The sequence below is a fragment of the Cimex lectularius genome, unplaced genomic scaffold (assembly GCF_000648675.2).
Source record: "Cimex lectularius strain Harlan isolate CLEC.00 unplaced genomic scaffold, Clec_2.1 scaffold375, whole genome shotgun sequence".
NCBI lineage: Eukaryota > Metazoa > Arthropoda > Insecta > Hemiptera > Cimicidae > Cimex > Cimex lectularius.
Window position 1 is genome coordinate 122,389 of NW_019392994.1, and position 24,788 is coordinate 147,176.

Below are 24,788 nucleotides of genomic sequence, written 5' to 3' on the forward strand. Positions count from 1 at the left end.
AATTCGATCCACTCGGACACTAACTTCCCATCTCAACCCCACCTTTTGAATTTTGCCTCCTTTTTGCCATGTTTCAAATGTCGTGTAATCTGTGTGATTCTCGGCGACAAATGAAATGGCGACGGAGAACTTTAGTGAAGGTATACTTCATTTAAACTTATTATATTCACTAGTTTCGTGGTCCGCTTGACAAATTAACATCTTTCACTTAATTAAGGTTTTTAGTTGAGGTAAAAATGAATGACGCCATTTCGTTTGTCGCCGACGTTGGATTCGACGACATTTGAAAAATGGCAAAAAGGAGTGAAAATTCAAAAGGTGGGGTTGAAACGGGAAGTTAGTGCCCTAGAGGATCGAAGTCACGATAGCTCAAGTGGTAGAGTAGCGGCGTATCAAGCCGAAGGTCGTGGGTTCGAATCCCGCTCGTGACACTGACATTTTTATCTCAACTACAAACCTTAATTAATTGAAAGATATTAATTGGTCAAGCTGACCACGAAAACTAGTGAATTTAATGAGTTTTTAATAAGCTTTCCCTGGCCATTTCATTTGTCGCCGAGAATTAAATAGATTACACGACATTTGAAAAATGGCAAAAAGGAGGGACAATTCAAAAGGTGGGGTTGAGATAGGAGGTTAGTTGTATTGTATAAAAATAAAATAAAAATACTTCTACTTGCCTGAATTGTGCGTCTTTGGTGTGAAAATGTCAGGAAAATTGTGATATTTTTATAAGAATAAAAACAGAAAATTGATTTGTTTTACCGTTCAAAGCCATGTGCTCCTCTTAACTACAATTTAATTAAAAAGATATTGTATTCAAGAAGACAATAAATGTCGTGTAATCTATTTGATTCTCGGCCACAAATGAAATGGCCACGGAGAACTTTAGTGAAGTTCACTTCATTTTAACTTATTAAATTCGCTATTTTTCGTGGTCCGCTTGACAAATTAATATCACGAGCGGGATTCGAACTTAAGACCTTCGGCTAGATGCGGCGCTTCTCTACCACTGAGCTATCGTGACTTCGACCCACTCAGTCACTAACTTCCCATCTGAACCCCACCTTTTGAATTTTCTATTTTTTTTGCCATTTTTCAAATGTCGTGTAATCTATTTGATTCTCGGCGACAAATGAAATGGCGGAGAGCTTTAGTGAAGGTATATTACATTTTTACTTATTAAATTCACTAGTTTTAGTTATCTGCTTGACCAATCAATATCTTTCAATTAATTAAGGTTTTTAGTTGAGATAAAAAAGTCAGTGTCACGAGCGGGATTCGAACCCACGACCTTCGGCTTAGTACGCCGCTACTCTACCACTTGAGCTATCGTGACTTCAATCCACTCGGACACTAACTTCCCATCTCAACCACACCTTTTGAATTTTCCCTCCTTTTCGCCATTGTTCAAATGAATTACATTACAATGATAAGACCTCTCCAAGTAAACGGTTCTAAAATACGGCGCTCAACAAGGATTCCGATTCCTTTTTGAACTGAAAAATTATCAAGCATCCAAATTAAGCTTTCAACCCTACCGAAAAATCCTCCAAGACGACTGAATCGAAAGTTCGAAAGTGGTCCCAAGTCATTCCCACTGACTATTGGCGAGGTATCAGTGTGAACGAGTGTTGTTACTGCGCAGCTTCTCGTACAAGTGACTCCAACAATACTATCAGCATAAATCTAAAATATTTACTAATAATTAATTATACTCATTAATTATACTAATTAATAGTATATACTGCAATATTTGTAGATTTAAATAATAAATAAATTTATATAATTAAAAATAGAAAAAATCTAGAATGCTTTATAACATTTTTTAAATCCTACCATTTCTTGTAAAGCAAACAATTAATTACTTTTGAACCTAATTTTTCGTTGTTCCTGAAATCCGGCGCTTTGGCTAACCAACCATAAAGCCTGTCAATATAGCGATACTTCACGTTCGCGTATGCTTTTGTCTACGTTGAATAATAACTCACCTCTCTCATGACGCTTTACAACTCGAGATAAATTAAAAAATTTCTGTGCCAATTTCTTTTTTATATACATTTTTAATAAAACATTGTTTCAACGTGACAGTGCTTAACAAGTGTCTCAGTTGAGAAAAAAAATTGTGTGCGGCGTGTCGTTTAAAACTCCCTAGGGAAAATTAGGCCAAGGATGCAAAAGTTTTGCCCATTTGCAAGTACCAAGTTTGCTCTTTGCTTGATATTTTTCTAATAAATTCATTTATTCAATCTACCCATGTTGGTAATCAACTTTGAGGTTACATTATATTTTCTTTAATTTAAAGGTCAGACATTTTCCACTTTTCTCTTAAAAAAATAATCTTATACCATTATCACGTTGGAGTAAATTTGACAATAGTAATGTTTTAAATATTTATTGATATTACTTTCCTACATCAAACCAAGTTTTGATACTAACGTCGTGAAAGCATTGGATTTGGTTGGTTTGTCAAACTGGTTTGCCATTAATAATTTAGATCCTAATAGTAAAAAATGTTTTCCTATTTCTTTATATAAAGGTAGAAAAGCGTTTTTTTCAAAATTATTTTTAAATGGCACTGCAATTGACAAAGTTACTGAATTAACGATCCTGTCGTAGTATTTCACTGTGAACTAACATTTAAGCAAGCATATTAAGCAAGTGCTTTTCTAAAAGATATCGCAATTTGGGTTTTTTTAATTAAAAGGAACGCCTCAGAATTTACAAATTTAAAAACCATTAAAATTATCTTTTTAGGTATTGCTAGGAATATTTTTGACTATGGCTCTTTGTAATTTGTAGTCTTATTCAATCAAATTGGAGAAGGGCCAAAAAAAAAGGTTCGTGAAATACATGGTTATTAGAATGGGGCTCAGATTGTACGAAAATATGGTGCTTGGAGCTCAGGAGTTTCGGCTCATGACCCTTGAGAATTGGAGTTTGGTCCTTGGCATATGTTCTTTAGTAAAATTTCCTGTTCCCAGTAGAAGGAATGGACATGTTAATATGTTTAAGGTTCACTGAACTCGTTACGGACAGTGTGGGTCAATCTCTTTTTATTAGTGGGCTTTTGACGACAATTTTGCCAGCATAGAGTTTCTAGGCTGTCAATTTGACAACTTTTAAGAAAAAGTTGAATAAAGATGACATCTATACAGTACACTCATTCCGTTTGGTCGGTGGAGTACTTGATATTCCTCCACCGAACTATACTCAAACTAATCTAGATTGTGGTCGATGGAGTACTTTTATAAATATTCCGCCATCGACCCAGAACACACACTCATACGCTCTCAACGTTCGAGGGACTATGATGACGTTATATTTCACCCTCAGCCCTCGCCATTCGCGCTAATAAATACATGCACTCAGACATAACATAGACACACAACACATAAGACATTATATACAATAAAAAACTCCAATTTCTTCTAAAAATCGGGTCAGGGTACTCAGAAACTCGCTGCTGTGCTCGAGTACCATTTTAAGATTGGATGACATGCCTACACGCTCCCTGTAGGGAGCCAAGGCATAACATGTTTCAAGTATGTGGGACACATCAAGCAACCTTTCTCTGCATAACGGGCACCTGCTATAAATGTTGTTATATTAAATATTATGTAAGGCTGCACTATGTGGGAAATTTTCGGTAATGTACATAATAATACATAATAAAGAATAAATTAAACTATCCGTAACTAGTCATGGAGGTTTAAGTTGTCTCAGAGAGTGTAAACAGTTATTTGTAAATTTCAACGGCGACAAATGGATATTAACCACGGTTCCTTAAGGTTTAGACCTGATCTGATTCCAATTCTGGAAATCTCGTTGATCGGGAGAGATCCAACTTGGCTAATTTAATCCAATCTGATAAACAAATTCGTGGGACGAGGCAAGAAGTTGTAGTTGGTAATTTGTGTTAACGGTATTGCGGGCAGCCGGTTTTACTTTCAACAGAAAAACTTGCCAGTTGGTAAATGGGCGATTTGCAAGAGTAAAGAATATGGGCGGTAGCAGTTGCTCGATGCTGAAAGACGCCAAAAATTAATTAATTTTTAGCAAAGTTTTAAAACAGCTAAACATTACGAACTTAAAATTTATGATGTGTTTAAACACTTTAAACTAAAACTCTCGCTCAGTAACTGTTAACGAAAAGAAACACATTTACGAAAAAAATTAAACGTGGGATACTTATCTGCGTTTTCTGTTGATTATATAAACACAATTTTTTTTTGTGTTCGTGCCGCTAAACTTCATTGTTAATTGCCAAACTTTTCCTTATGAAAAAACTAATACAATATATAACTTTCTAAAATTAATAATTTGTTTTACTCTTTCTCCGGTTGTCATATTTTATTTAGAACAGTAACAAATTCTGTCTTTTCTTTATCTATCTGTAGTCTTTCCGTCTCAGGGCCGGTTTTTTTATATGTGGATAAAATAACACAAGTAACAAACACAAATGTAGTAAACAAGGTAAAAACAAACAAACTTCCTGTACACTACCCCAGAGTATTCATCGGAATTATTAGGGATATATCCCCTCCATTCACGCTAATACATTAATCCATATTTGTTTAAAGGCCATAATTGACCATATTAATTATCGAAGGAAGGGTAAATCGACCGTCAGGATATCAATAGTAAGTTCGAGATCAGGGATGCCTGTATGGGGTCTCCCTTAGGTACGGCGGGGAGGTGGATGGGATTTAAAAAAAAAAGTGTTACTTTACACTCGACGAGGGCGGTTGAGTACTCAACATTCCTTTATTACCCTTGATAAGTTAAATACATTTCGTATTAGCTTCTTCATTAGTAAATATGGTTTCCTATCTAATTTTAATTAACAGTTTTATGTGAAAACTGATGTTTTTTTAAATTTGTAATTAGCCTTTTATAAACAGAAGTGGATGAGAGAGAAAGTAAGACCCGTTTAATGCTCCTGACGATAAAATCTTCTAATCTTTTCGAGAAATAACCTGAAATTAATAACCGGATATATTTAATGAATCGGCAATTATAAACGGAATAACTTCAATTATAATTGGCAAAATTTAACTGTGCAAAGAAAAAAAATTATTTCATCAAAGCTGTTGACCCGGAAGAAAAAGTTCTTTCATGAATCGAACCCATCCCACACTTTATGTTTAAAACGGCGTTATAAATAACTAAGCAAGTTCGTTAGCTAATTTAATTATATATATATATATATATATATATATATATAGAGAGAGAGAGAGAGAGAGAGAGAGAGACCAACCCTGCTGGTTGACTGGCACTTCAACTTTAGGCACCTGTCCAACTCAAATGTTGGCACGGTCTGCTGTTTTCCTTCCTCTAAGTCAAACCAGTGCGGAAAAGGGGAAAAAAGTCTGAAAACAACGTGTAAACAACTAGGGTAAAATTTATGGATAGGAAGCTGTTTTATAGAGTCAACAATTGGGCCAAGAGCACCCAAATACTTCATCTGTAAGTGTTCTCATTTTACATTAAAACTCTCCGATTATTTAATATGTAAAAAAATCTTGATAACGATATTTTAGTTAATATCAAAGTATTCCGGTCACTTTCGTCCAAATATATAAAGATTTTCTATAAATATTTACAAAATAGTTTTTTTTTAATTTTCAAAAAATTTTGATTTCGGCGTATTTTTGCTTTTTTTTACTCTGCTGTTTTTCTATGAAATACTACTCGATTTGTGCAAGGCTGCCAGTTTTGGTGCGTCGGGTTGCATAAAATAAGCAATGAGTACCTTTTTACCTTTGTTTTACTTACGGTTTGTCAAGTAGTACCAGACTTACGTAGTTTAAAAAAAAATAAAATTCCTGTTTTCTTAAATAGAAATTTTAAATTATAAATATTATTTAAAAAGAAGTGAACAAATGGATTTAATTTGTGTTAAAATAGTTAAACGGATAGCCCGATAATTAGATAAATATATGAAGTGAAAAAAATAGATATGAAGTGATAGTTCGATAGATAGATCAAAATATTATTGAAATTTAAGAAAAAAATGTTACAAAGAAAGAAAAAGAACGCGAAATTACAAATGTGAGAAAGATAAACAAAGCGAACCGAAAGAAACAGACAGAAAGATAGGTAAACGCGGGAATCATGTGAAAAAAGCATGAGGTGTAGAAAAAAACGAGGGACTGAGAGAAGTGACGAAAAACAAAAGAAAAAGAGAGTGGCAGGGGAGATAGAAGTTAATAATAGATCCATAAAGAAGTAAGAATGGCAGCAGTAAGTTTATGTTAAAACAGAATAAAAAGGAATACATTAAATAGAACCGTAAACTTGTACCAAAGGGATGAAGAGAGAAATATTCTGAAACGTACAGACAAATGGACAGAAAATTCCAGACAACAAAAAACGATGTAAACAAAGATTCGATTTTGTAAGCAGAAATTTTTTACATTAAGCAAGTAGTAAAGTTATTTTTAAATTGATTCAATATATAAAATTTAAATTATATCGACATAAAGCTCATTATTCATTTTATTGCCATTCAAACGGGACAAAGGGCCCAGAAATTAACAGTCAAGAGTATGAAACATGCATAAAAAATTAAAATTTAAAAACAACATTAGAGATTAGATAAAAAAAATATATTACAGCTAGATAATAACTGCGATAGATAAGAATAAAACCTGTGGCTAAGGAAAACAATCAAACACCAAAAATTATGTATTATGTAATACATGTAATGTATTATATTATGCTTATTATAATGTAAAAATTATGTAAGCGTGTCTCTTCTGTTTTGGGCCCAACCGTGAATTCGGAGAACGGAAAACAAGGTCCCAGAGGTTTTCTTATGATCAGAACTGACTACATTAATTTAATTTAATGATCAGGCACCTTTTTTTGATATACAAAATTCCAATATTCAATTCAAACCAAAATAAATACGAGACCAAAATATTAATTAAATTTAAATCTTTTATTACAAGAATCAAAACTATCTAACGTAAATACGAAACAGCTTTTGAACCTGGACCTTGCCCAGTTCTTGCAAAAATTACTTGGAAAAAATTTCAATAAAACTTCCGATAACTTCCGATACGAAATTAATTTTAACTCGGTAATTTTTACATTCATAAGTCTACTTTGAAAAAGAAGAACCAAAGTGATAGGGCACATGTAAACAACAACAAGAATCGTAAATAACAGAACCGATCGGATCCCTACCAGTGCTAGTTCATTCATGGATTTTTGACGATATAGGAGGACCCTTCAGATTATCTGATATAAAAGAGAATAACGAAAATGATCAAAATATGGAAACAAATTAATTATGATATGAACATGGATTTTTTTATATATTGAATGCCTACATTACATTTGTTAAATTTTTTTTTCATATTTTGTAAATAATAACGTTTTAAGCGGTTGACACACGGACACCTGCTCTTGGGCCAAAGCCCGCGCAGGTGCCCCCTATGCCGAGAAAGTTTGCTCACAGCAGCACCCTACAGGGAGCGTGTAGGCATGCCATCCAATCTAAAAAGCGTACTCGACCACTGGAGCAGGTTTCTGGGTCCCCTGTTGCGCTTTTTAGGGGAAATTGGGATTTTTTATTGTATATAATATGTCTTATGTGTTGTATGTCTATATGTTTTGTCTAAGTGCAAGTATTTATTAGCGTGAATGGCGAGGGGTGAGGGTGAAATATAATGTCATCAGCGTATGAGGGTTTGTTCGGGGTCGATGGCGGAAAATTTATACAACTACTCCAAAGATCCAAATCTAGATTAGTTTGAGTATAGATCGGTGGAGGAATATCAAGTACTCCACCGACCAACGGACCAAAAAAAAGAGTATCTACTTAACGTGTCACAATGTCGCTTTTTACCACCAGAACAATGTTCAATAGTACAAGTAAATTCACCTAAAATCATTGCCAAACGGGCAACCTTTGGACTTGAGTTCTTTTTTACATAAGTCACAATTTTGAAGGAAGTACCAACTAAATATACTCGGAACTTCTTGACAATTCGATAAGGCCTTAAGTTCAACTCGAATATTTCTTCTGAGCGTCATCTGTCCTTTTAGTCATGAAGTGAACAGGATGAAAACCTCCTCTCTTCTAGACTTTTTGCACTTGCGCCCGTATGGAGTTCGATTTCAACCAGTGGGTTGAACCAAAACCATAAAGAACCAAAACAGGCCATTCGCACAGTTTCTGTCTTAAGAGCATGAAAGTCACTAGTTGATTGGAAGTCAACGTCACTGGTCCTTTAGGGTTTCCCTTTAAAAGTTCCTTCAATGGTAAAGCAATTTTTACAAAATCCGTGATAAATTTTCTAAACTAGCCAGTAAGGCACAGTTTTTGTTCGTCTAAACTCTAAACCATACTCAGAACAACGACGAATTTCAATTGCTAAAATTTTCCCCGCTTCGGTTTCTTCTTTTCCAGGAATGATATATCATCGAAATACATCTTCGTAAATTTTTTGTAAACCAAGTCTTATAAAATGTTAATCACATTCCTCACAAAAAACAGCGAGGTCGAGCAAGCACAATCCAAAGGGCGCTCGTAAAAATTGGTAATGTCCAGCTGGGGTAACGTACGCTGTGTATTTGCGGATTTTTTCGTCTACTGGCAAATGAAAAAATCCATTTTACAGATCAATCGAGCTAATAATGGTAGCTCCCCATAACTGTTCAACTGATGGTCGATGGGGGCATAGGATGTCGGTCTTTAATTATATTTTTTTTTGAGATGTCGGAAATCGACGCAAATTCTTCTTAAACCGTCCTTTTCCGGGTCCAGCACGGTGGGCTTGCAAATTCCGAATCAGTACAATATTCTATAATATTTTTCCCTAACCACTCAGCGATTTGTGCATTTGTGTTTTGAAAAACTTCGAGGATGTGAAAAAACAGGAATCACATTATATAAAATTATTCTCATTTTAACGACACCATCATTGATTTTACCCGGTTTAGTTCTTCGAAGAATGATTTCCAACGGATATAAATCCCAGGCCCTGAAGATGATCTCAATAAAGATCGAAACGCTGGCACGATAAAGAAATCGTTTTTCTAAACCTACATCACCCCAGACCGCACCTCTCGATCTGTAAATAATTAATTAACGGCCACTAAATACTACAGATTGGTATTCAAAGTGGCGATATACGTTTTCTTTAAAGCAGTGTTGGGCTCACCACATCACTTTTCAACCGAGATCGTTTACCTTAATTAACAATTCAGAACGCCTTTTTATAAAATAAATAATTGCCTTTGGTGAGGGGAAAAAGGAAATTTCATTAGGTTCTCGTGGAAACATTCCTGGCTCAGTCTGAGTGGGTTCGATCCATCGATCCAATTAGAGGCCGGTAATTGCCCTTTATTGATCCCATTCTCTCACCAATGGGATCGATCTATTCTTGTGAAACCGCTGTGTTGAACGTCCGAGGCTGTCCGATGATTTAAAATTAAATCCTTGGGTGATTTCTGTTATTTGTACATAATTTGGGGGTAATGAGCCAAATTTACGACTTGCATCGCAAAGTACGGAGGATGTCATGGCATCGGGGAGACCAAAGTGACCAGCGAATATAAACCGGTTTTCATGTCTTTAATTTTCCATCTCCATTTTGTCTATCTAACCTCCCTCTTATTGTTTATCTGAAACTCATTTTTTCATTATCCATCTCCCTCTCTCTTTTTCTCTCTTTTTGTAATATTTTTTCTTTTATGTGGAGTTTCAATTTTCCTAGAGGTCATTAGACAAGTGAGGAAAGAAGAAGACTCACCAAGCTTTCGGCAACTTATAGTGCCATCATCAGGGCCTATTTATCAAAAATTCAAAAATATAGAAAATCATATACAATTAACAAAATAAAATAATGTACATACTTTCCCAAGAGTGCAGAAAACGATTAACATGGAAAAACTATTGTAAAAGCGTTTTGGGTTTAAGGTTATGAAGCACATAGCCAGCATACAATATTTAACATGGTGAAAATAGTCATCTATATAAATTTGTAAATAATTATTAATATTTATCTAAATTAACAAAAACAATAATAATTCATAATAAAATTTAACAGTACCTCGCTAATAAAAAATCCATATGACTAAGTTCACTAATTTCGTGGTCCGCTTGACAAATTAAACATTACAATTATTTAAGGTTTTTTAGTTGAGATGAAAAAAGTTAATGGCACGAGAGGGATTCGAACCCACGACCTTCGGCTAGATACGCCGCTGCTCTACCACTTGAGCTATCGTGACCTCGATCCACTCCTTATGAGTTTTCCCTCCTTTTGCCATTTTTCAAATGTCGTGTAATCGGTTTGGATTCTCGACGACAATTGAAATGTCGACGGAGATATAAGGTGGGGTTGAGATGGGTTCTCTCTCTCTCTCTCTATTTATCTAACTTTCTATCTCCATCGCCCATCGCCTCCATATATCTATATATCTATCTATCTCTATATATATATATTAGGTTATTATTTGTGCGTTGTTGGTTTTTTGTTTTTTCTTCGTGTTGGTAACGATGCTTTTTCTTCCGAACGTTTTCATTTTTTGTTAACCATTTGTTGTTGTAAAAACAAAAAACAAAAAACGATAACGCACAAATAATAACTGACAATGAAAATAACCGCCACCAAGACCGACCAACGAGCACGGAGACCACGCCCCCTAACGCAACGCCCCCAGCGACAAGCGACGGACGCAACAATATATAAACCCCACTCAGACTGAATGACAGACAGTTTTTCACTGAAGATGGCGTAATGCCGAAACGCGTTTGAATAACTCAAACAAAAAACCCGCGAGTGAAGACAGACCCAGTAGTGCCCGTGTGCCGGTTCAACATGTTAACATATATACAATAATTTAAAAATTACATTTCGTAAATCGAGCTTTGTTGAAGTCGTGAGAAGCGGGAAAAAATGAGGTAGTTTACAAGAACAACTTTTTAAAATTTCTGTTGATGTTTCGACCTTTATTCGGGACGTCTTCAGGGCATAAAGTGTGGTGCTATTCTTTCGGTGTCATATTAGTTTTGTGTTAAAGTTTGCTTGACCTCTTTTCACGACTTCAACAAATTTTGCAACAAACTGTCACTAAAAAACACTCGTTTGAATGTAATTAAAATAACGTAAATTAAATGAAATTTGAAATGTAAGAATTTTACAAATGTGTTGGAGAGGGTTTTAGAATTATTTTTGAAATTCGAGGAGTCTGGCGTAGGTTGAGCTAAGGCGAGATATTCCAATATTACTCTTTTTTTACGTTCCGTATTTCCGTATGTCTTCTTTGAAACATCTCCTATCTAGTCGTGATTCTCTATCTAAAATTTGAGGTTAGTTAAAATCAAATCTAAGTTTCTTTTCAGTGGTATGTTTAGACAGAGCTGGTCCAGATCTGGACACTTCAGTGCAGTCTGATTCATGTCGGTCAGTTCTGTGTTTCATCCTTCTCTTGTTTGACCAGCATAAGTTTTGTCTCAATTTGAGCAGTTAGCTTTTTCCTACCACGTTAGAAGAGTTTCCTTTCTTTTTTTCCTCTTCTTTAATGTATAGTTGAGATAACTCATTTTTATACTTATATGTAATATAATCTAACATGTATATCTGATATAAACTTTGTAAATATAATTTTCAACTTAGATTAAATATCTGGTACATAATTTAGTGTTTTGTGGCAAAGGGTGTAGAGGTATTATTTGTATTACTAGAGGAACTATTTCTAGGTTTTGGCTAGGTGCATCGCAATTGTTTAATTATTTGTTATTGTCGTCGTTGGGTAAACATTTCGTCTTAGTTTGTTTAATTTTTTTTATTTTTATGGAACGAAGGACTACTAAGGGTGAGTACACAATATATTGGTCGATATAAGGTTAAAAAATTTGCAAATGTTGATTGATAGGATAATCAATCTATCACAAAGCATTTATAGGGTCTTATCACAATGAAATCCATATAGGGAAGAGTCCTATTTTCTTCCACCTCATATGTGAATTCAATGGATTGATATTCGTTAAAAGTATTAAAAATTGTTTTCACATGTGTATCCTGTATTTCAAGAACAAATCGTCTACATACTTACAAATAGGTTACATTATTATTGGACTCGGTAATTAGGTCATTACCCATTCAAGGAGACAAAAATCACAGTCGCTCCTAATATGAGATTAGATAGTTGTTCTTTAATTAATTAAGGTTTTTAGTTGAGATAAAAAAGCGGGATTCGAACCCACGATCTTAGGCTTGATACGCCGCTGCTCTACCACTTGAGCTATAATGACCTCGATCCACTCGGACACTAACTTCCCATCTCAACCCCACCTTTTGAATTTTCCCCCCTTTTTGCCATTTTTGAAATGTGGTGTAATCTATTTGATTCTCGGCGACAAATGAAATGGCCACGGAGATCTTTAGTGAAGGTATACTTCATTTAAACTTATTAAATTCACTAGTTTCGTGATCCGCTTGACCAATTAATATCTTTCAATTAATTAACGTTTTTAGTTTAGATAAAAAAGTTAGTGAAGTGAAGGAATCGAACGGGGGAAGTTAGTATCCGAGTGGATCGAAGTCACGATAGCTCAGGTGGTAGAGTAACAGCGTATCAAGCCAAAAGTATCAAGCCGAATTATTTATAATTCAATTCACTAATTCTGTGGTCCGCTTGACCAATTAATGTATTACAATTAATTAAGGTTTTTAGTTGAGATAAAAAAGTCAATGGCACGAGCGGGATTCGAACCCACGGTCTTCGGCTAGATACGCCGCTGCTCTACCACTTGAGCTTTCGTGACCTCGAAACACTCTGACACTAACTTCTCATCTCAACCCCACCTTTTGAATTTTCCCTCCTTTTTGCCATTTTTCAATCTTTCATTTTTTATCTCAACTAAAAACCTTAATTAATTGTAATATATTAATTGGTCAAGCGGATCACGAAATTAGTGAAGTTGTTCTTTAAATTGATTTATAGTTTAGTACTCGAAAACGACGAGAAAGACATCTTGCGGTTTCTACGGCTCACAACTGAAATAGCAAATACAGAAATTTCCAAAATACAGTTTTGCAAGGTAGGCGAGTTTTTCAGAACTGTATCGTAGAGCGCCGTGTAACGACCATATTTCTTTTAAATTTTTATACCATAAAGCAATTAGTTTCACACGTACAAGTGACCATAAGCGGATTAGCAAGGTGTAGACTTAAAACACAACCTTACACCTATTGGAGCAAAAAAAAAACTAATTATTTCATAGAGAAAGTCAAATTTGATTATTATAATTCTATTGTAATTTTCTCCATCTGAACTTCTCGATAATTTTTAGATTTTCACTGTTACATTACGTCGTTGTTCTGTTTTGCTTCCGGTAAACTTTCAATTCTTTTTATTTTTCATGTAATTTCGGTATGGAAGTTATTCCGGAGTTTATTAAAGTAGCCGAAGTTCATAGCGGCGCGATGGGTCGATCCCTAGGCGATGTTTCTGACTTTAATGAATCAAGTCGTCCGAAACGTACGTGATTAAACAAGCTGCCCTGTCAAGCTTTCCGCCTTATTAAAAAATAAAGTATTAACTAGCAATTCCACTGTAAGATGTTGGCAGTAATAAACTTTTCAAAAGTGGTCATGGTAACAAAATGTATGTAGAAATAATAAAATGAATGTGATAACGAATGAAGAAAATATCGTGTTTTCATCACGAATTCACAGTATTCCTATACAAGGACAAATATTAAAATAGTTTTATTTTATTTTTTGGTAATGTGATAAACTGTGATTTATTTTTAACAACTTCCCTCGGAGGTAAGACTGTTGTGACATTTACCGTGAAAATAAAAAGATAAAAGGATCTCTTTTCATGGTGGACTGTCGTGAAGACGGAAATGGCTGGTGTCTTAGGAAATGGTTTTTTTTCTCGAATCGTCTATTATTTCCGGACCAACGCTGAGAAAAGAGACATTTCTAGGGTCCAGTAAACGAAATTACACTGCGATCTTATTTGAAACGAATATCTGCCCTTCTATATAAACCGTTAGACTGGTGGAAAATTACTTATGATGTTGCTTCGATACGGAAACATTTATTGCTTTACACATTGATCACTTAATGAGGGATAAAGCTGAGTTTAATTATTTTTTCACTAAGAATGTGATAAAAATCATGCCTGAAAGTTGAAAGACAACAGACATCGTAAAGAATTGTTTAATAACAAACCACATATTTTATTTCAATTGATGTTAGAATGTAAATCAAGGGCTAGGTTTTTATAACCTTTCATGTTTTTGTTGACCCTTGGAGGGTTAACAACGATGATTTATGAGCTAGTAAACAGTGTAACGCGTATTCCATTAATCGTTAAAGTTTCATTCTATTTTATCCTAAATATAAATCACATTTGGGATAGATTATTAATACATAAGATTGAGAGAGTTTTAAAAACAATACATATAAAGGTGCCAGGCCTCGGCGCCATATAGACAGTGTTGGGCAAAAATTAGTCATGTCTAATCATTAATGATTGATCACTCAGACCGTTAGTCATGATTGGTAGTAAGTGACTAATTTAGTCATTAATCACCATATGTGATTGATGGCTAAATTAGTCATGTCTAATGATTAATGATTGACAACTCAGACCGTTAGTCATGATTGGTAGTAAATGACTAATTTAGTCATTATTACACCATATGTGATAGATGGCTAAATTAGTCATGACTAGTAATTAAATACGAGGCATGACTAATTTAGCCACAATATAGTTAGTCATGACTAAATTTCTATAAATCATGTTCAAATGGGTGCTCAAAAAATGAAAATTGCACAACTTTATCACGTTAAAAAAAAATCTAACAGAAATTTATTTCATCAAAACGAAAACACTTCAACACCCTATTTAACAAAAATCAATTTTTCAATTATAAGCAGTGTTGGGCAAAAATTAGTCATGTCTAATGATTAATGATTGATCATTCAGACCGTTAGTCATGATTGATAGTAAGTGACAAATTTAGTCATTAGTCACCATATGTGATTGATGGCTAAATTAGTCATGATTAGTAATTAAATACGAGGCATGACTAATTTAGTCACAATATAGATAGTCATGACTAAATTTCTATAAATCATGTTCAAATGGGTACTCAAAAAATGAAAAATACTCAACTTTATCACGTAAAAAAAATTTTAACCGAAATTTATTTCATCGAAACGAAAACCTTTCAACACCTTATTTAACAAAAATCAATCTTCCAATTATAAGCAGTGTTGGGCAAAAATTAGTCATGTCTAATGATTAATTATTGATCACTCAGACCGTTAGTCATGATTGGTAGTAAGTGACTAATTTAGTCATTAGTCACCATATGTGATTGATGGCTGAATTAGTCATGACTAGTAATTTAATACGAGGCATAACTAATTTAGTCACAATATAGATAGTCATGACTGAATTTCGATAAATCATGTTCAAATGGGTGCTCAAAAAATGAAAAATACACAACTCCATCACTTTAAAAAAAATTTCTATCAGAAATTTATTTCATCAAAAGGAAAATCTTTCAACACCTTATTTAACAAAAATCAATCATCCAATTATAAGTAAAACTAGTAATGGAGGGAAAACTCAAAAGGTGGGGTTGAGATAGGAAGTTGGTGTCCGAGTGGATCGAGGTCACGATAGCTCATGTGGTAGAGTAGCGGCGTATCTAGCCGAAGATCGTGGGGTCGAATCCCGCTCGTGACACGGGCTTTTTTATCTCAACTAAAAACCTTAATTAATTGTATTATAATTAAAACTACGTCGTCATGAAAAGCCAAAAAATAATGATAATAATAATAAAAAAAAATCCTAGAACAAGCTACGCTTTGAAAATTAAATATGTTTACATAACCGATCAATGGAAAAAATATTTCTTTGAATTAAAATTTATTCCACTTGAAAGGAGAGATTTCTACATTATTTGGAAAATACACCATCTAGGGGTCTTGATTGTAATAAAATATACAAAAAGAATAATTATGTAACTTTGATTTTTGTTTATGATAACACTTTTTGAAGGTTGGCCTTGAGCACGACTCTTATCTCAAAATTTTTATCAGGAGTCGGATGGATTTTGGTAAGTTGGTCATTGTAGCCAGAGTTGGGCAAAATCTAGTTATACCTCATGATTGAATTAATCATGACTAAATCATATAATGATTAATTTACTCATGACTAATTCAATCATGTTTAAACTTCAATGAAAATTCTTAATCATGATTGGATTAGTTCGATTTATACTAACTCTGCATATAGATTCACTATTTTTCGTGGTCCGCTTGACCAATTAATATCATTCAATTAATTAAAGTTTTAAGCCGAGATAAAAAAAAGTCAGTGTCACGAGCGGGATTCGAACCCACGACCTTCGGGTTGATCGCCTCTTATATCTTATATTTTATCTTATATTTTTTTGTGTACAGGTTGTATCAACTGCTATAATCTACCTATTTAATTCGTAGCTAGGAAATGTCACTAAGTTAGTTATTTTATACAAGAATACCATATTTTTATTGTCTAATTCGATTCTTGCGTTCATTTTATTCTACTTTGACTGAAAAGAAAATTTTCATAGGATCGACCACTTCTCAGTTATGCCCGTTGGAAAACGCCTGAACTGGGTATACTTTTTATAACAACGAGATGGCCCTCCCCGTTTATTTCAAAAATAGTTAGCATTAGCAAAAAATGATTTTGTACAAAACCCAAGTTAATTTTGGTTATGAATCTACATAACGTGGATGTATTCATTGAAGACCCCAATTTGTAAGTTATGCAATTAAGACTAAGAACGTCCCTATCAACTTCGAATGCAAGCACTAATCAAACCTGGGGTATAAAGGAAACCTAGAGAAGGGAATTGTAGCAGCGACAGTCATAAATGAACCTATCACTTTTTAGGAAAATTACCGAGTCTACTGAATTAAGAAAATAGGAAAGTAATATATGACAGAAGGCTGCACGGCTTAGGGAACAAATACCCCGACTTCTTAGTATCCATATTCATCATGACTTCTACACGTTAGCCTTTCAATTATTACAGTAGTACACTGTATTAAAATTATACAAAAACTACTATTGACCTACGCAAAATCACAATTCTTTGCATTCTCAAGTTTTCTAAAGCAAACTTTAGAATTGATGGTGCCTTTCTTGCTAACTAAACGCCAGTCTCTTCTCCTTACTAAATTTAAAACTTTATCTTTCTCCCTTAGTGTTCTCTTCTACTTTCACTTTTTCCTTTTGGAAAATTCCCTAGGAGCCTTCATCAAATAAGCTTTCATCCTGTTTCCTTTTCATCACTTCTGGAGTTCTGAAGCAACTTCTCTTTTCTTTTTTGCTATTTCAATTGTTAGTGTTCTAAATGCTTAAATAATCTCCCTTAAGGAAGGTAAAGGTATTCAGGTGACTCTCCTATTTACTTTTCATTCCTTCCTGATTTATAAGCTGCAAAGAATTCCGGAGAACATAAATTCAATTCAAACCACTAAAAATTGGCAAACTTCGACGTTGTAAAGTACCAAACCGTTGTGTTTTGATTCAGTTCCCTCATCCATTCCTTACCTCCTATCCTTCGGTTTACAGTTAACAATAACCCTATTTCCTTTTGTTCCACCGTCAAGTGACTTTGAATGGCTCTTAATCAGACTTTGCCCTTGAATCCTCACATCTCTTAGATTTCCACCCTAAATCAGTTGGAACGTTCAGGCCACTTTCTCCCCTTAAACACATGCAAACTTAGAGTTTTCATTCCCCTTATTGTTCTATACTATGATTATGAAATATATTGTACCTTCGTAGGATTCAATGGGGATATTTAACATAAACTTAAGCCTCTAATGTATTGTACGCTTTAATATCCCTCCTGGGACGTCAGATTTGTTCACACACTTGAAGTAGTTATACAGTTACTACCTTTGCTTCTTCTTCTCATTCCTTTCTTGATAAGATCTTCTACCTTAAGGTTTTTTTTCACTACCGTCAAACTCTTTCCCGCCCTTTCACCTAATATCAATCTAAAGTCAGATCTTCTAATTTCCTTTACGATCTTTCTTCCTTATCTGAAACTCCAATGATCATACCTGTTGTTACCGAATTAATTAGTTAATTAGTTAGCTCCACGAGGGCTACGGGTACACATAAAGAGAAGACCTCTGCCGACGTCTCTTTCCTTCCATTCATTCCTCCTCCGGTCTCCTGATTCATCCCGGACGACCCGCTCCTGGTTGACACAAATCCGCTTTTGGGTCGCATCCTAATCCTTCTATCCAGGATTGCCTCAGGTTCATAGGAGAAGGAAAATCCGTCCAAACGCCTCTTCTCGGGCCTAAAAAAGGACTCTGAGGACATTTAACGTCCGCACCTAGCCTGTTCGGCCTTATCGGACGTTTTTATTCTCAAGATGAGAGCTGACGCATCTCCGTATACGACAGGAATGTGTTACTGCCGCAGCATTGGTGTAGAGCAGCGCAGCCCCGAAGGGCCTAGACAACCTCGCTCCCCGCTTGTCCATTACGAGTGGTTCCGCATTAAGAATCGGGCCGTATGCCGCGCGCAGGTTTTATGCTACCTAAGCTGAAATACATCAGCCCGGTCTCCCGCGCACTCCCTAGATAGAGAAGGCGAATCTATCTCCCAGATATTGGGGCTACCCCAGCGTAGAAAGTACCGGATCCGCTCAGGTCGCGGTTCCGTTTAAAGTGGAATTCGTACCGCCTACCGTAAAGCCTCCTATCGAGATCAGCCTACACCTACGTGCAAAGCTTACTCGAGTAGGAGCAACCGATTCACTACCCGTTCCCATCCGCCACTACTCACGCATTCGAGGGACTTTCCAGCACAACCATCGCGTCCTCAACGCCTACGTGCTGCCGTCCGATCCGCCGTATCCCGTGAGGCCGGGTGTATAATGGTGGTCATACGCAAGCTTCGTGCGAAGGTCACAGGTAGAATGTGTTCTTCTCTAAGTTCCCGCCAGGGGCGTCACCACAAGCCACCACGAATCCATTCCTTGTGTAATATGGGCCGAATTTTGGAACATTTCTCTTACCCCGTGGTACAGATGGTTATTCACCATCCCCCGTCTATGTAGACAGGATCTGGTAACTGACCCTCGTGTGCCTCTGATAAGGCATCCGCCGCCCCATGCTGACCTGAGGCCGACACGAGTACACTTGTGCTTTAGAGAGGTTGCCAAGCCCTCTAGGCTACACCATTTTTTGCGCCCGGACACCCCTCTTGTAACCAATGGTCGGTCGGGGTTCACAGAATAGAATGAAGGAACCTGCATTGAGAAAGGACCGTGGATGACGACTCGAGGTGGGCCGTTTCGGCGTCTCGAGCATCAACCACACTATACCACGCGTCGTCGCCGTAGTTCCACATTGAGTGTGCTATAGCTCCCAGGGCTATCCTCGGGCATGTCCACCACGACTTATCTGCTGTATGCCTTCTTCTTCTCTACCAACGTCCGCTTCTTCTTCTCTCCGCCAGTGCTTCACACACAACCGCTGTTTTTGAACGTTATCATTTTCTTGTACAAAACCAACCCTTGTTTATATATATCCAACATTTGTCCTGACTTGGCTGCGTCCTGGACATTTTTCAAAGAGGATATAAAGTCTTGGAATAATTTATTACTCAGTTTCTTTGGTTAATTAACGATTAACGATTAAATTCTATACAGAGTAAACTGCAGAGTTAATTTTTTGTTAACTATTGTACTTTGCCATTATCAAAAGTTATAAAACACTCAATATTTTAAAACAAATAGTATGCATTATATACAGATCAATATTTGGCTGGAGAAAAGCAAAATTTTGTGGACTTACGGTTTTCCGACATCGAAGATAATTACCAGTCAATATTTAACATCGAAACAGAAAAATAGTAGTAACACCACATTATGACCCAACAGGTTTATATCCCTGACGTTGGGCTGTTTAATTATGATTTATATGATCATAAGTTTTTTTGATAGATTGCATTTTGAATTAAGATGCGAGAAGACTTTTGTTTAGCTAAAGACAAAATAAATTAGGAAAGCCTTCAATTCCATAAATCCGATTTATAAAATCTTTTATTTTAAAGTTTTAAATATAATGGTTTAAAGGTTTTTAATTAATATTTATACTCATGCTTGTGATTAACCTTTAAAGGGAAAACAAACACAAAAGACGCAATTTGAAACCTTGTCAATCACGACCACGAAAGCGGTGAAAGTTTACCGTAGATGCTTGAACAATTTTAACAACCTAAAGGTAATTTCTGCACCCTAATAACACCTGTACAGACATTCAGAATAAATTCTAACCAACATTCTTCAAAGACTTTGAGAACTCTCCTGTTTAAATATTTTCAACTTGTGAAAATGGATGACGACAGATTGCGAAATTTCACAACCAAGTTCATCAAAACGTGGGAGTTGACAGCAATATCTCAAGATTGAATATGTTGAAAACTTAGAGGGTTGAATATACTTATTTTATGTATTAAAGTGTAAACAAATCAGAGTTCATTTATAGAATATTGAATGTAATAAACTTTTGTTGGTAATGAGTTTGTACTTATTAGAATTTGTGTTCAATTGGCTAGCAGTAACAATTTTAAAGAATTATTTAGACATTTGTTTGAGACGATAAGTATGCAGCAAAGTTACCTTACGTTTTAACGTTTAATGTCAGTTTCTGTTCTAAAAATTTAAAAAAAAATTAAACCTGCGAGCAAATCAATGGCCTATTTTTCCTTCAACCGATTGAAAATTTGTAATAATTATTCATAAGTTTTTTCTCCTTAACTTTATCACACGCCATCCAGCGATCGAGGCTTTGTTTTCAAAACGCTGTGACACATTTTCAGGCTAAAATTACAGTCCGGTCAGGAAATCTAGTAAATTACACACAAGACTTGGATTTTTAAAAATAATTATATATTTCTATAAAAATAAATCAACGTTTTTGTCTTTTCCTTAAACTAATGTTGACTTAGTCACTGTTTATACGTCGAGGTCAATGCTGTCTTATAGAAAATAAGATTTTTTAATATGCTTTTGTCAAAAATCGCTACTTTTATTTAAAAAAATAACTTTTTTCGGGCTTCATTTTTGTACAGGATTGTGTTCTGGCTTCGCTGGGTTTATCTTCGATAAACTCATCATTTAAACTTAGCTAGCATTTAATTTAACAGACCTTTGGAGGAAATTATGACAAACAGTACTCAGTCAGACAAATACAAGGCAATATTGTCGGTACCAACCTTTGTACCATTTATATTGCTGAATTTATTCATCACAATCCATTAGCACCTTTGAGGATGATACTGCAGTTTTGTTTTCCAACCTGAATCATATCCAAACAACTTCTTGCATGCAAGAACGTCTTGAGGGTATCAAGAACTGTTGCAAAAAGTGTTCAATTATATATTTTTTTTTTTTGCTGGGGCTTTCGACATCTAGGTCATTTTAGCACCCACTAAGTCTATATTCTATACACGTTCATACAAATAAATACATTTATACACTTAAATACATCCATACAGTACACTCATTCCGTTTGGTCGGTGGAGTACTTGATATTCCTCCACCGACCTACACTTAAACTAAACTAGATTGGGGTCGATGGGGTACTTTTATAAATATTCCGCCATCGACCCCGAACACACACTCACTCGCTTTCATCGTTCGAGGGGCGATGATGACGTTATATTCACCCTCACCCCTCGCCATTCACGCTAATAAATACATGCACACAGACAAAACATATAGACACATAACACATAAGACATACTATATACAATAAAAAAAAAACAATTTCCCCTATAAAGCGGAACAGGGGACTCTTCTTAAATCCGGCGGCATGCCTACACGCTCTCTGTATGGAGCCAAGGCATGACACGCCTCTATTATGTGGGACACATCGAGCAACCTTTCTCTGCATAAAGGGCACCTGCGCGGGCTTTGGTAATTATAATTAAGGGAGGAATAAAAAGAAAATATATTTCAAATTTATGTTATTTCACCTATTACCTATTGACTTCTAGTTGCCACTGGCAGTTCTTGATTTTGCTGCCGGCAGACACGAGAATCACCCACTGCCGGTGTTGGCAGTCAGGGGGCGGACCTCAGTCTTATCCGTCCAGCCACCGAGGTGGCAACAGCTAGGTCAATTCAGCACCCTATGCTTTTTATGCTTGCAGTTCGAAATACATTCGTGCTCACTTTTATTCTTAAATACATTCACCAGGTTTCGGAGTACTCGATATTTCTCCATCACCTTTTACACATACTATACAGCTAGCCAAATTAAGGGTCGATGGGGCACGCATACTCCTCCTCACATCTCATATTCACGATATTAAATACATTCACTCTCATGTTATATCACATTGGTCATTTGAAGCTTATTATAGCCATGGTTGATAACAACAAACATTAACATCTAACCAAACTGTCATTTTTGGTCATTGTTATTTTGCTGTGTAGTTTTTATTAAAGTATTTATATTTTTGCCTAGGGATTTTTGAGGTTTGCTAACATTTCTTTATCATGGGAATTGTGCGATGTTGTCATCTCTTGTACAATATCTTAACTTTTCACACTGGTGATGTCTTAATTAACAAATTTAAATAATTATTATTAATTAATGTTTAATATTAATATATTATTGTTTTTATGTACCTAATCTGAGGGATTAAGTGTTCGATGGAAATCCAGCTTTCATTTGCGCTCACAATACATTCATACAAAATATAACTTTTCACACAGTATAGAAAGTAAAAAGAATTGAGACACCGGGTTATTTTATATTACGCGGGGCGCCTGGGTCCCGCTCCAATCACCCTAATAAATACATTAATTTCAAGTAAGTAAGGTTTTTAGTTGAGATGAAAAAAAGTTAATGGCACGAGAGGGATTCGAACCCACGACCTTCGGCTAGATACGCCGCTGCTCTACCACCTGAGCTATCGTGACCTCGATCCACTCGGACATCAACTTCCCATCTCAACCCCACCTCCTTTTGCCATTTTTCAAATGTCGTGTAATCGGTTCGGATTCGTAGAGCAGCGGCATAACTAGCCGAAGGTCGTGGGTTCGAATCCCTCTCGTGCCATTAACTTTTTTTCATCTCATCTAAAAACCTTAATTAATTGTCTTGTATTAATTGGTCAAGCGGTCCACGAAAATAGTGAGTTATTCATTTAGATATTGAGTTTTCTATTACAAAGAATGAAAGTAACACAATGTATAAAATAAAACCTTTTTTGTACAAAATGGCACACAAGAAAAAAAACATGCTAGGATTCTACATTGGGGGAACTGTTAAAAATGAAGCTACTTCCTACTACTATCATCTTCAGCATGTGGAAAAAAGAGAATTTATACAATTCAAATATTTTTGTTTAAATATATTCAATCAAGTATTTCTACCCACTCAAAGTGTTTGTTTTCTGCGTAAATGTGCCATTCTTGCGTGTCATACGATGGATTTTGAAGGGGTGGGGAAGGAAGTCGGTATAGAAAGACATGTCTTTCACTTACGGAAAATGGCACAATTACGCAGAAAACAAACACTTTGAGTGAGTAGAAATACTTTGATTGAATATATAAAAAATATATTTTTTTGCATTGTATAAATTCACTTTTTTCCACATCCTACTACTAAATTGGTGGTGATTAATGACCGTTAGTCGATGATTATTCGAAAATCGTGAGATGCGGTCTGGTGGGATGTAGGTTTCAGAAAAACATTTTCTTTATCGTGCCAACGTTTCGATTTTTATTGAGATCATCTTCAGGGTCTAGGATTTACAAACATTGTTTAAATTTTACAAATACATGTAGGATGTGCAAAAACTGAATTTATAATTGCAAAAAATGTATATATATATTTTTTATACATTCAATCAAATAAGAGTAGAAATAGTTTGATTGAATATATTAAAAAAAATTTGCATTGTATAAACTCACTATTTCCACATCCTGCGTGTATTTGTTAAATTTAAACAATATTTGTAAATTCCACGCCCTGATGATGATCTCAATAAAGATCGAAACGTTGGCACAATAAAGAAAATGTTTTCCTGAAACCTTCTGTAGTGGCCACTTGTAGCTATCACACGTTACCGCTAGATGCCACTACGACTTATGGGATGTTCTTGCCCTCCACTCTGCAGCCAATCAGAGTAGAGCTCTTCCCTATATAAGCAGGGGCACTGCATCGCTGGAAGGAGACTCGTCAATCCGATGAGATCTCACCAACCACTAATGTAACCGACATCGGTCAACGACAGCATACTCGTCAGCCCGACGAGGTCTCATAAATCACTAATAATCGACTACACTAGACTCTTCAACCCGACGAGCCGTCACTGTAGGAACACTGTCGATGACCGCAAGTACTCGCAGCATTAGCCTGATCTCGCCTTCTAAACAGCCAACTTGGCCGTAAACGCCAACTGCCCCTCGCTAATTGCTGTACTCCAGTACATTCGGCCTCCGTGGAGTCAACCGACTCACGGCCCCCTCAGCCAACGGTTTACTCATGGTCACAGACCACCACCGACGGCGCCACGCACACGGTCTCGGACTCGATTCATCGTCACGCCTTCTCTACACAACACCGGCCCTTTTCAGGGCCACAAAACTCCCAGTCACTAAACCTACATCACACCAGACAGCATCTCACGATTTCTGAATAATTAAGAAATTATTTACATACCCTCCCATTAAGAAAATTAAATAATTATTCAATTAAAAATAAAGT

At 35.7% G+C, this 24,788-nt stretch overlaps 1 protein-coding gene and 1 non-coding gene across 5 annotated transcripts in view; one reads left to right on the top strand and one right to left on the bottom strand.

Annotated features, from left to right (window-relative positions):
• LOC106663479 overlaps positions 1 to 24,788 on the top strand; it is a 219,479-nt gene that overhangs the window by 111,089 nt on the left and 83,602 nt on the right. The gene's annotated exons all lie outside the window — the stretch shown is intronic.
• On the bottom strand, positions 1,267 to 1,339 carry Trnas-acu. The gene has a single exon. It is a non-coding gene; the product is annotated as a tRNA-Ser (tRNA).